We start from the raw sequence: 9,341 nt of genomic DNA on the forward strand, positions 1-9,341 counted from the left end.
TCAGTGGTGACTATCACTCCCATTCCAGGCATTAGTGGCCTCGGGCTCAGAGAGGTCAAGGAACTTACCCAAAGCTGCACAGCTGTAAGTGATTGATGTGGCAGGGACTGGACACCAGATCCGTGTGACTCCTAGTGTGAAGAGGCCGAACTGGGGCATCAACGCCAACCTCTGTCCCAGGTGGGAGGTTCGGGAATGGCCCTGCTCTCTGTGGACGGTCCAGCCATGTCTGACCTATCAAGGTGCCCCACCAGAAACCATCCCCTCCATCTACACCCCACTCTGTTATGGTGGGTGACGGGGGACTTGCGGGGTCCTCAGGCTCATGTTTGGTTCCAGTGATGGGGAAACTGAAGTCGAGATGGAGAGGGAGGGGCTGTGACGTCCTAGGCCGGTCTAGCGCTGCCATCCCAGGATCTCAGTGACATCTTTTTCTGGGCCCCATGAAGGTCGGGGCAACACAGAGAGGCCTCTGCTGCTTCCTTAGGAGACTTTGGGCTCCGTCCAAGGCCAGCTGAAGACTGGAACTGGCGAAGGAAAGTTGGCTTCTGTCATCCTCAGAGGGACCCTGTGCTGTTGGGATTCTGGGCTCCCCATCTCTGCCTTCCATGACCTTGCTGTCACCCCGGTGGGGACAAAGGGGACGAGGGGGTCATGGCAGCACTGGACATGTGCACTGTCCTCACCCCCTCGCTTCTGCCAGGGTCAGCGATTGGTCTGGCCCCACTCCCTGGTTGGGCTGAAGGCAGAGGTTGGGTTGCTCACCTTGCAGTTCCCTCAGGGGTCCTCCACGAGGGGCTTTCCTGGCCAAGCCCTGCCTCCACGCCTCCCTCACCGCCTTCCTTCCTCCTACAGCTCTGTGTGGTCCGGGTGCCTGCTAGGTGGGTGCTTTCTGAATAAAGGCATAGACCCTGTCATGTATGTCATGCCCATACCAAAAATCTACTGACATTTTAATATTTTGTCAACAAATGATACAAACTCATGTTGATTGAAAAACAAAAAACCCATGGGTCATCCATTCCCGCGTGGATGCCTCTGCTTGCTGCCTGCGGATGCGAGCTAGGCGATGGCCTGGAAAACTGTATTTCCAGTGGTTTTCAGAGCCGGCCCCATGTGCCAAGATTTCAGAAGCGAGGGGCGCGGCTTGTGACTTCTGGAGTCCCTCCCAGCCAGCCACGGGCTGCTGGCCCTGCCTGCCTAGCGGTGCCTTCCAGGCACTCAGATGCCATGGGAGAGACGGGCACGACTGAAGGCCAGGTCCTGGATATGTCACCGTGCCGGGCAAGCTCTGTGGACCCAGACCCCTGCAGTGGGGCAGCCCCTTGGTGGCTGGCAGAGGCGGGTTGCCCAGCCTCACTTCCTGTGGGCAGCCACACCCTGTAATCCACAGCACTTCCCCGGGACCTTCTCTGTGCAAAGCTCAGCCTCCAGCCAATTCTAAGAGTCCCTGATGTACGTAGAGGCCTCGTGCCCACCCCCTGGGATCCTCTGCTCTCTCTGGCCACAAAACTCCTACTGGAAGTCTTGGGGGTGATGCCAGGGGAGGCCGGCTTAGTGGTCCCGCCTCCTGTTCTAGCCCTTGGAGTAAACAGGAACATTAAATCACTACTTGGGGGTCAGGAAACTGCAAATAATCAAAACACAGTGTCCTGTCCTCAGCCTGGGCACTGGGCCGCCTGTCACCAACCCAGCCTACGTCCTGGGGCTTTCCCAGCCCCACCTCTGCCCAAGTAGCTGCTCCCACGGATGCTTCATGGGCCGGGTGTACAGCGGCCCACACCCCAGGGCACAGCTGGTGAGTCTGGAGGCCTTCCCATGCCCATACGCGGGTGCCACCCAGCTGCAGAGGTCAGGAGATGCCGGGCTTTGCAGCTTCTCCAGCCCACAGTCACCTTCCCCACCAGCCCTTGGACCCCAGGGGATGGGGATGGGCATGGGGGAAAGGCCTCAGGGTGGGGAGGAGGCCTGGGAACTTGCTTCCATTGTACTGTGCATGGGCCTGTCCCCACTGGCCTTCTGTCACCAAGAGGCCAGGGACCAGTTAGATGTGCCTGGGACACACAGGGTTGGGGAAGGGTCACCTAGGGTTGGGGAAGGGTCACCCCAGGCCACACATGCCCTTTCTGACTGACCTCCTTCCCAGTGTGCACTGCTAAAGCTTGTAGATCTCCCAGGAGCCCCCTGATGGCCACTTCCTGAAGGGGAAACTGAGGCTCAGTGAAGGAAAGTGGCTGCAGGACTCCGTCCCAGGCCCAGGCTCCTTCCTGCAGCCCAGGAAGTTTCCAAAGGCTGGCTCTGCTTCAGCAAGGGCCTCGGCCGAGAGGGCGGGAAGGAGAGAGCCCCTGGTGGGGGAAGGTCCTGGCCGGAGTGTGGCTCTCCATACCTCACCCAACTCCTCTCTGCCCTCTCGGGCCCTCCACCTTTCCATCGTCAGTGGCCTCTCAGGGTCATTCCATTGCTTGGTTTCCGAGGGAATCTGGGGAAGCAGACTTGGAATGCACCCAAAGAACGAGCCTGAGAGTCCCGGCCCATGAGGGGACAGATCCCCGGGTTCCTGGTCCCTGAGCTCCCGGAGTCTGGGACGCCCGCAGCCCTGTCCTGCCTTTTGGAGCTGGGGTGGGGCTCTGTGTGCAGGAGAATCCCTGAGCAACACTCACAGGTGGGCTGCACTGCTGATCCCGCCCACCCGACCCTGCAGGAACACTAGCAGAGAAAGCACCCTCTGCTGGGCCCCAGGGGAAAGCTGGGGGCACAGGCCTGCCTGGTGGAGCTGCCAGTCTTAGGGGGTGGACTGGTGAGGACACAGAACCTCGGTACCCCCGGGATGACTGAATAGAGGACGCCTTAGCAGGAAGCAGCACGTTCTTCCTGGAGCCCCATTCAGACAGCACTGGGACCGGGCCTTGCAAACTGACGGGAGCTCCCATATTGAAGGGAAGTGTGGCGGCCAGCGTGGGGCCAGCCCGTGTGGGGACCTGTGCCAGGAAGGCTGGGGCAGCCTGTCTCTTGGCCACTCCAAGGTCTGGGACCGAGCTGGGCTTGCCCTTTATTGCCTGGGCCTTCTGAGTTTGTGCCTTCCTCATGGCCAGCTTGTGATGTGGGGCGATTGTACCCATTCTCCTAATGAGGAGACTGAGGCCCAGCAAGGGCTAGAGCCCAGTCCTGGCGGCTCCAGAGACCTCGCTTCTTCCTTGTTGGGGCCGCCGTCTCCTACCCTGCAGTGAGGGGCTGGGCTTTCTGTCTGTCCTGGCCAGGTTGTCTCCCCGTCACAAGTGCCTCTAGTCCCCTTCCCCGTCCCCCAGCGGTGGAGTGGGTGACCCTCAGATCTCTGCTCTCTGTCTGCTGGAGCCAGCACCTGGGAGGGGCGGTGTTTGCCGGCCTCCGTTTCCCTTCCTCCTCTGTCTCCCCTTCCAGGGAGCTGGGGAAGGGCCTGAGGCCCAGAGCCGCAGCAGGACCAGGGGTTGAAGACTGACCCAGGGCTCAAGGAAAGACTGGGCTGCGGTCGGGCAGGAATGGGGTTCCACTGGGGGAAGAAGTGAGTTCTCAGTCCCAGAGAAGGAGTGAGGCTGGGTCAGGATGGGTTGAAGGTGGAGGGGAGGGGAGCATCCCGGCAGGGCGGGTAGAGATGCAGCCTGGACTGGGCATGGGTCCCTAAACAGCAGGGTGGGGTGCTGGAGGAGGTGGGTGCCCTGGGCTGTGGGGACGGACCCTGTTGTCCCATGCCCACTGTGCTCCTTTGGTGTTCCATGGGGTGTGGCTGGCTGGCTCTCCCACGCTCCTGCTGCAGGAGTCTGCACATTTTGTCTGAGGGGACAGTCAGGATGGAAAGTCACAGGAACCAGAGAATTCACCCCCACCCCGCCCCTCCAGAAGCAGCCCCTGGCCGGTGATCTTTGAGAAAGGAGGGTAAGTACTCACCTTCCTTGCCCCTTGGGAGTGTTCCACACTGGGGATAAGCTTGGGTCCCCCCGGTGAGGTGCTTCTCAGCACGCCCTTCTTAGCTCCTTCCAGCCCTGAGCTCTCTTCCTGGGGTCCCTGCCCACCAAAACCACAAGCACTCCCATCCCTGTCTAGGGTGGGCTTCAGGGGTGTCTATGCCGCGGGTTATTGGTGAATGGTGGGAGGTGAGGATGGAAAGATAAGCCGGGGCCATTCAGGAGGACTTGGAGGACATGAAGGAGCATGAGCTTTTCCCAGAGAAGCCAGGGGTTGCGGAAAGGTTTGAATTTGAAAATATCACTTGGCTTGTTTCATGGACTGGAGCAGGCAGGCTGGGGGCCAGGGGATAGCTGAAGGGGAGCCAGAGCGTGTCAGAAAACGGATGGGGGAGGGCTGCGGACAGTGATGCTGAGGATGGGGGGCAGCGTGCAGTGGGCGCTGGCTGTTCAGGTGGGTCTGGGGAAGGTTGAGGTCTCCAGCAAGAGTGGCAGGGCAGTGCCATTCCCTGCTATGGGTGCTGCCTTCCTAGACTCCCTTGCAGCTGGTGGTGGCCATGTGAGCCGGTTCTGGCCGATGACATCTATGCAGACATTTACTGGGGAATTCTAGGAAGACTGAAGAGAGAGGCTGTGTGGAGAGGAGTGCCCTTCCCACCCCCTTCCTGCTTCCTGCCTTTGAACACTGAATATTTGGAGTGGGGCAGGCATCTGGCACAATAAGGCCAAGGCCAGGAGAAGCCATCGGGGCCCAGCCTCAGGCTGGGGAACCCATGCCAGCAAGCGCTGACCCACAGCCTCCTTATGAGGCCCTTGAGGGTCGTCCAGGTGGATGTGTCTGAATGCAGCTGGACACATCGCTGTAGAGACCAGGAGAGAGGCTGCTGGGGGTGGACGTGGACGGTGGCTAAGGCCATAGAGAGGGTGAGACTGCTCAGGGAGAGTGGCTGGGGAAGAAGGCCAGTGGATACAGAGCTCCAGGAAAGGCCAGCACTCTTGGAGCGGGAGGAGAAGGCAACACCTCCCACAGCCAGGGGGATGCACAGCGATGAGGCTCCTGATCAACATGCCATTCACTGAGCACCTTCTAAGCGGGAGTCACTGAATCTGCACCCACTATGTTGTTTATTTGGCCTCCACCATAGCCGTCCGAGCTAGGCACTGCTGCTGCGCCCACTGCACGGAGGAAAACACTGAGCCTCTGAGCAGGCGCCACCACGACTCAGAGCTTGAAGAGACTTTCTAAGAGGGCACCAGAGAGGCACCACGGAGGTGGGGCTGCTGCCGAGCTGACCCTGGGACTGGGCAGGGTCCACAGACCTGGTGGGTGAGGTGGGGGAGGTGGGGCTGTCGGGCACGGGGGACAGTATGAGTGAAGGGGAGGGTGGCATCTGGCTGGGCTTCAGAATGCAAGAGGGGCCTGGGAAGTTGGAGGGGAGGAGGGCTTGGGTCTTGAATGGCAGTCTGTGGAGTCTGGTGTTTACTGGGAGAGCTTGGAGGGGGCAGCTTGGCCAGCGTGAGCTTGCCCTTGCCCTGCAGAGCAGGGAGTGCTGAGGACGGGGCTGCCCTGGAGGGGCCTAGTGCAGCCCCACCTTCCTTCCCAGGTGTCTCTCGAAGAGAGGCAAGTCCTCAGTTGGAGACCTTGGCCACTGCAAACCGTCGTTCTCATTCTAGTTGAGGAACAGCAGTTAGATCCTTCGGTCCTTGCCATTTCAGGTCAGTGGGGCTGCCTATGGCCCCGGTAGGGCAGCCTAGGACCCCAGGGCTCACCAACCCTCCGCGTCTGTGGGCTGGAGCTGGGACATAGAGTGGGTCCGTGGGCTGGCAGGTCCAGGAGGGCTGATGTGCACAGTGCCGGTCCCAGGGGGCCCTGGCCTTCTAATCTGCCAGGGGAGACAGGAGTGGGGCTGAGGGGCTCACTGGGGGAGCCCGAGGTCGGGTGGGCTGATCCACACTGGAGGCCAATGCCGGGATGTCTGCTCTCCTTCCATCTGCTGCTGGCTGCATGGGATCAGAAAGTCCTCTGTCTGAGGAGGTTGGGGGCTGGTCCTAGGACAGGAGGGAGCTGTGGTGGGGCTGAGTCAAGGAGGAAGGGAAGCTCCAGCCCCACCCCAATCCCCCAGGGTGCGAGACCTTGGCAGGCCCTTCCTGCCCATCACCTCCTCATCTGCAAAGTGGGCACCCTGTACCCAATGCCGTGGGTTCTGTTGTGGGAACAAAATGAGATGATTCCAATGAAGTCCCAGGCCCGTGGATTTCGCAAACAATTACAGTTTCAAAAATCCACTTTAGTTCCTGTTGTACGGTGCCAACTTTGTATTTTGCCAAGTTAAGAACATTGAAAACAAAAACAAAATGCCAGCTACCCTCTACTGGTACCGTCTCTCCACAAACGAATGGTACTTGGACACGAAAAGGGTTGGAGCCCGTCTCAGGGTGATGGGTACCCTCTAGGTGACCAGCGGCAGCAAGGGACACGCCTGATCTTGCCTTACTTTGCCCTTCAGCTCTGGGCCGATTTGGAGGCCCCACACGGCCTGCAGCTCAGCGGGTGCTCTCTCTGCAGGGCTGGCGTTGTGGTGCCCACTCCTGCAGGCTGACCCAGGGCTAGGTGGCGGTGAGAAGTACAGCCCGGGAGGGTCCCAGAGCACCTCAGAGGCCCTCGCTGGGGAGACTGAGATCCTGGGAGAGGCATCTCCTGCAGGGTTGCTTCGTGTGGTCTTTCTGGTCCATGCTGGCCCCAGCAAATATCAAAGGCCCCTTTCCTTCTGTGATCCAGGCTTAAACCCAGACTCCCACGGGGTGGGGGTGCTGGGAGGGCACTGAGTGGCTGCTTCCACACTTCTCTGGACACTGAGCTCACCTCCTTTCTGGGGAGTGGTCTCTGATTGACAGGGCCCCTTGCTCCATGTGATGAATCCAGATACCTTCCCAGGCGCATCACATTCAACTCTCAGCAAAGGTAGCAGTTTGGAAGAACATTCTTGCTACATGGGGGCCGTCTAAGAGATGATGAGTCCAAAGTGCAAATGCCTGACAAGGAGGTGCTGTCGTTACCTTAGTGCCTTGCGGTCCTGGCAGCTCTCCTGGGTGAGAACAGAGCCCCAAAGAGGCGGAGTCCCTTGCTTGCGCTCACCCAGGAGGAGTATGGCAGAGCTGGGATCCCCACACCATCTGCCCTGTGGGGTGACCAAGGCAGAGGATGGAAACTCAGGGTCACAGCCTTGACCAGCAGAACAACAGCTGTGGACAGAGACGGGACATCCCCACTTCATTTCAATGTCACGGACTCTGGGTGCTTCTTACTGGAGGCAGGGACTCCAGTATCCCAGCTGGACTTGGAAGGATAATCCAGGCAGGACCCCCAGGTCTGGAGTCTGCATTACTGCTACCACACATTCTGGCACACACACACAGACACTGGAGGCCAGGCTTCCCTGGGCATAGGGAAGATGTGTGGAGAAGGTCCTGCCTTCCACCTGGGTCAGCCAACCACACTGAGCTGCAGGGGAGGGAATGCCGTCAACGGCCAGGCCCGAGTTCCAGTCCCTGAGCACCTTCTGGTCCTCTATTTCCCCACTTTGTGACCTTGGGCCACCCCTGGCCCGAGCCTGGGCTTCCTGACCTGTGACTCCTGCACCAATCGCAGGGCCTGGAGGGGAGGACGGCTGAGCCGATGTGGTGGGCTTGGCACTCCTGGGGTACGGGGTGGCTCTCCTCCTGGCCTGTCCCCACTGCCTGGCCCGTTCAGCCACTGCTGCCGCGGACTCCAGCTGCCCCCCAGTGAGGATGCCCGCGAGATGTTCCTGTTCCCACAGCACACCCGAGGAGCAGGAAGCCGGTCCCCCAGGAGCAGCCTCTTCGGAGGCCTTCATTAGTGGCGGGAATGTTTATGCGGCACACGCCACTGAAATTGGAGCGGCCCAGCTCAGGCAGTTTACTTTACACCTCAGTGAGTCGGGGGGAGAAAATCCAGCCACCGGGGGGTTGTGGGGCATGGGGTGGGCCAGGGCTAGGGTTGGGGGCGGTGAGAGCTGTGACGTGACGGGTCTGTGTGGTGTGGGCAGTGGCTTTCCTGGGCCAGGGAAGTTCGTAGGGTTTCCGGTGAAGGGTGGGCAGAGGGCTCAGGGTCTTGATCCCCTGGGGGTCTGGCCAAGCCTCCCAACCCCATATACCTGTACTTCCCCCAAATCTGCATTTCCCGAGGCGCTGAAGCGGGACAGGGCAGTCTCCACCAAGCTCCAGAGGAACCCAAGCTCTGGGTGTATGTCTTGAAAGGCGCTGAGAGACCCTGATGCTGGCAGCCCCCTGTCCACAGATGGGGAAACTGAGGCCCTCTGGATTGGTCCACAGGCTCTCTCTATGTGCCTGGTAGGGTCCTGGGTACTGAGAACCTAGAGGTGCTCCTGCCTTAAGTCCTGCCTGCACTCTGGTGGCAGAGACCCCCACTGCCCCCAAGCTGTTCCTGGATGGGCATGCTGAGCACCCAGGCCGAGGCCCGGACTGGACCCCTGGGCACACAGTGGGAGGACCCCAGCCAGCCTCTCTGAGGGATGGAAGTGGACGCCGCCCCAGGCTGAGCAAATGCAAACATGGACTGAGCCTCCGGCCTTCACGTTAATTGTGCATTCACTGCTCACTCCCTGGGCGCCTACTCCCACCGGGCTGCCCATCAAGGGGGGCCCAGAACTTGCGGCTGGGGTTGAGGCAGTGGAAGGACTCTATGTAGAGGAGGCCCCTGACTCCTGCAGGGCCAAGGGGACCCGCAGGCACGGAGACGATGTACTTCCTCCTCCTCTGCCAGATGGGGGTTCTGAGGCTTTCCTGCACTCATTCGCCCAGCCACTGAGCCTTCAGAAAGGAGGCAGGGCAAGTGCACGGCTCTCACCAACAGCTCTGGCAGGCAGACCTGTGGTGGGAAAGGTTTAGAGAGGGGGGCTCCGGACCACCGTCGTGGAAGGAAAGGAGATGGCGCAGAGGGGGAGGCTGAGCTGCAGTGAAGACTCACCAAGGCCTCCGCACCCCCGTCGGGGCCCGGGAGCTGGGACAGCCCCGCAGAATGGTTCTAAGCACGGCCCAGGTGGATGGCCTTTATGCCGTCATGCTGACCAGTCACTGGCTGTGGGCTGACCCCGGGAGGCGGCATGGCCCTGGGCAGGTTCCTTTAGCCAACTCAGCCCCAGAGGCCTGAGAGCCGGGGTGGAGGGCTGGCAGAACTGGCCCCTCTGGCCACCAGCACTCACGGCAGGCTGGCCCCGGCACTGCTCAGAGCACCTCTTCACATGCCTTCCAGGAGCCACTTCCGCAGGATCTGGTGGCCTCTCTTCCTCACAGGAGCACAGAAGAGGAAGGGGAATGGACAGAGTCTAGCCCTTCTGCTGCAGCTGGCCGAGGGCTGCAAGT

Source organism: Cebus imitator, unplaced genomic scaffold, assembly GCF_001604975.1.
Source record: "Cebus imitator isolate Cc_AM_T3 unplaced genomic scaffold, Cebus_imitator-1.0 Scaffold52, whole genome shotgun sequence".
Classification (NCBI taxonomy): Eukaryota; Metazoa; Chordata; class Mammalia; order Primates; family Cebidae; genus Cebus; species Cebus imitator.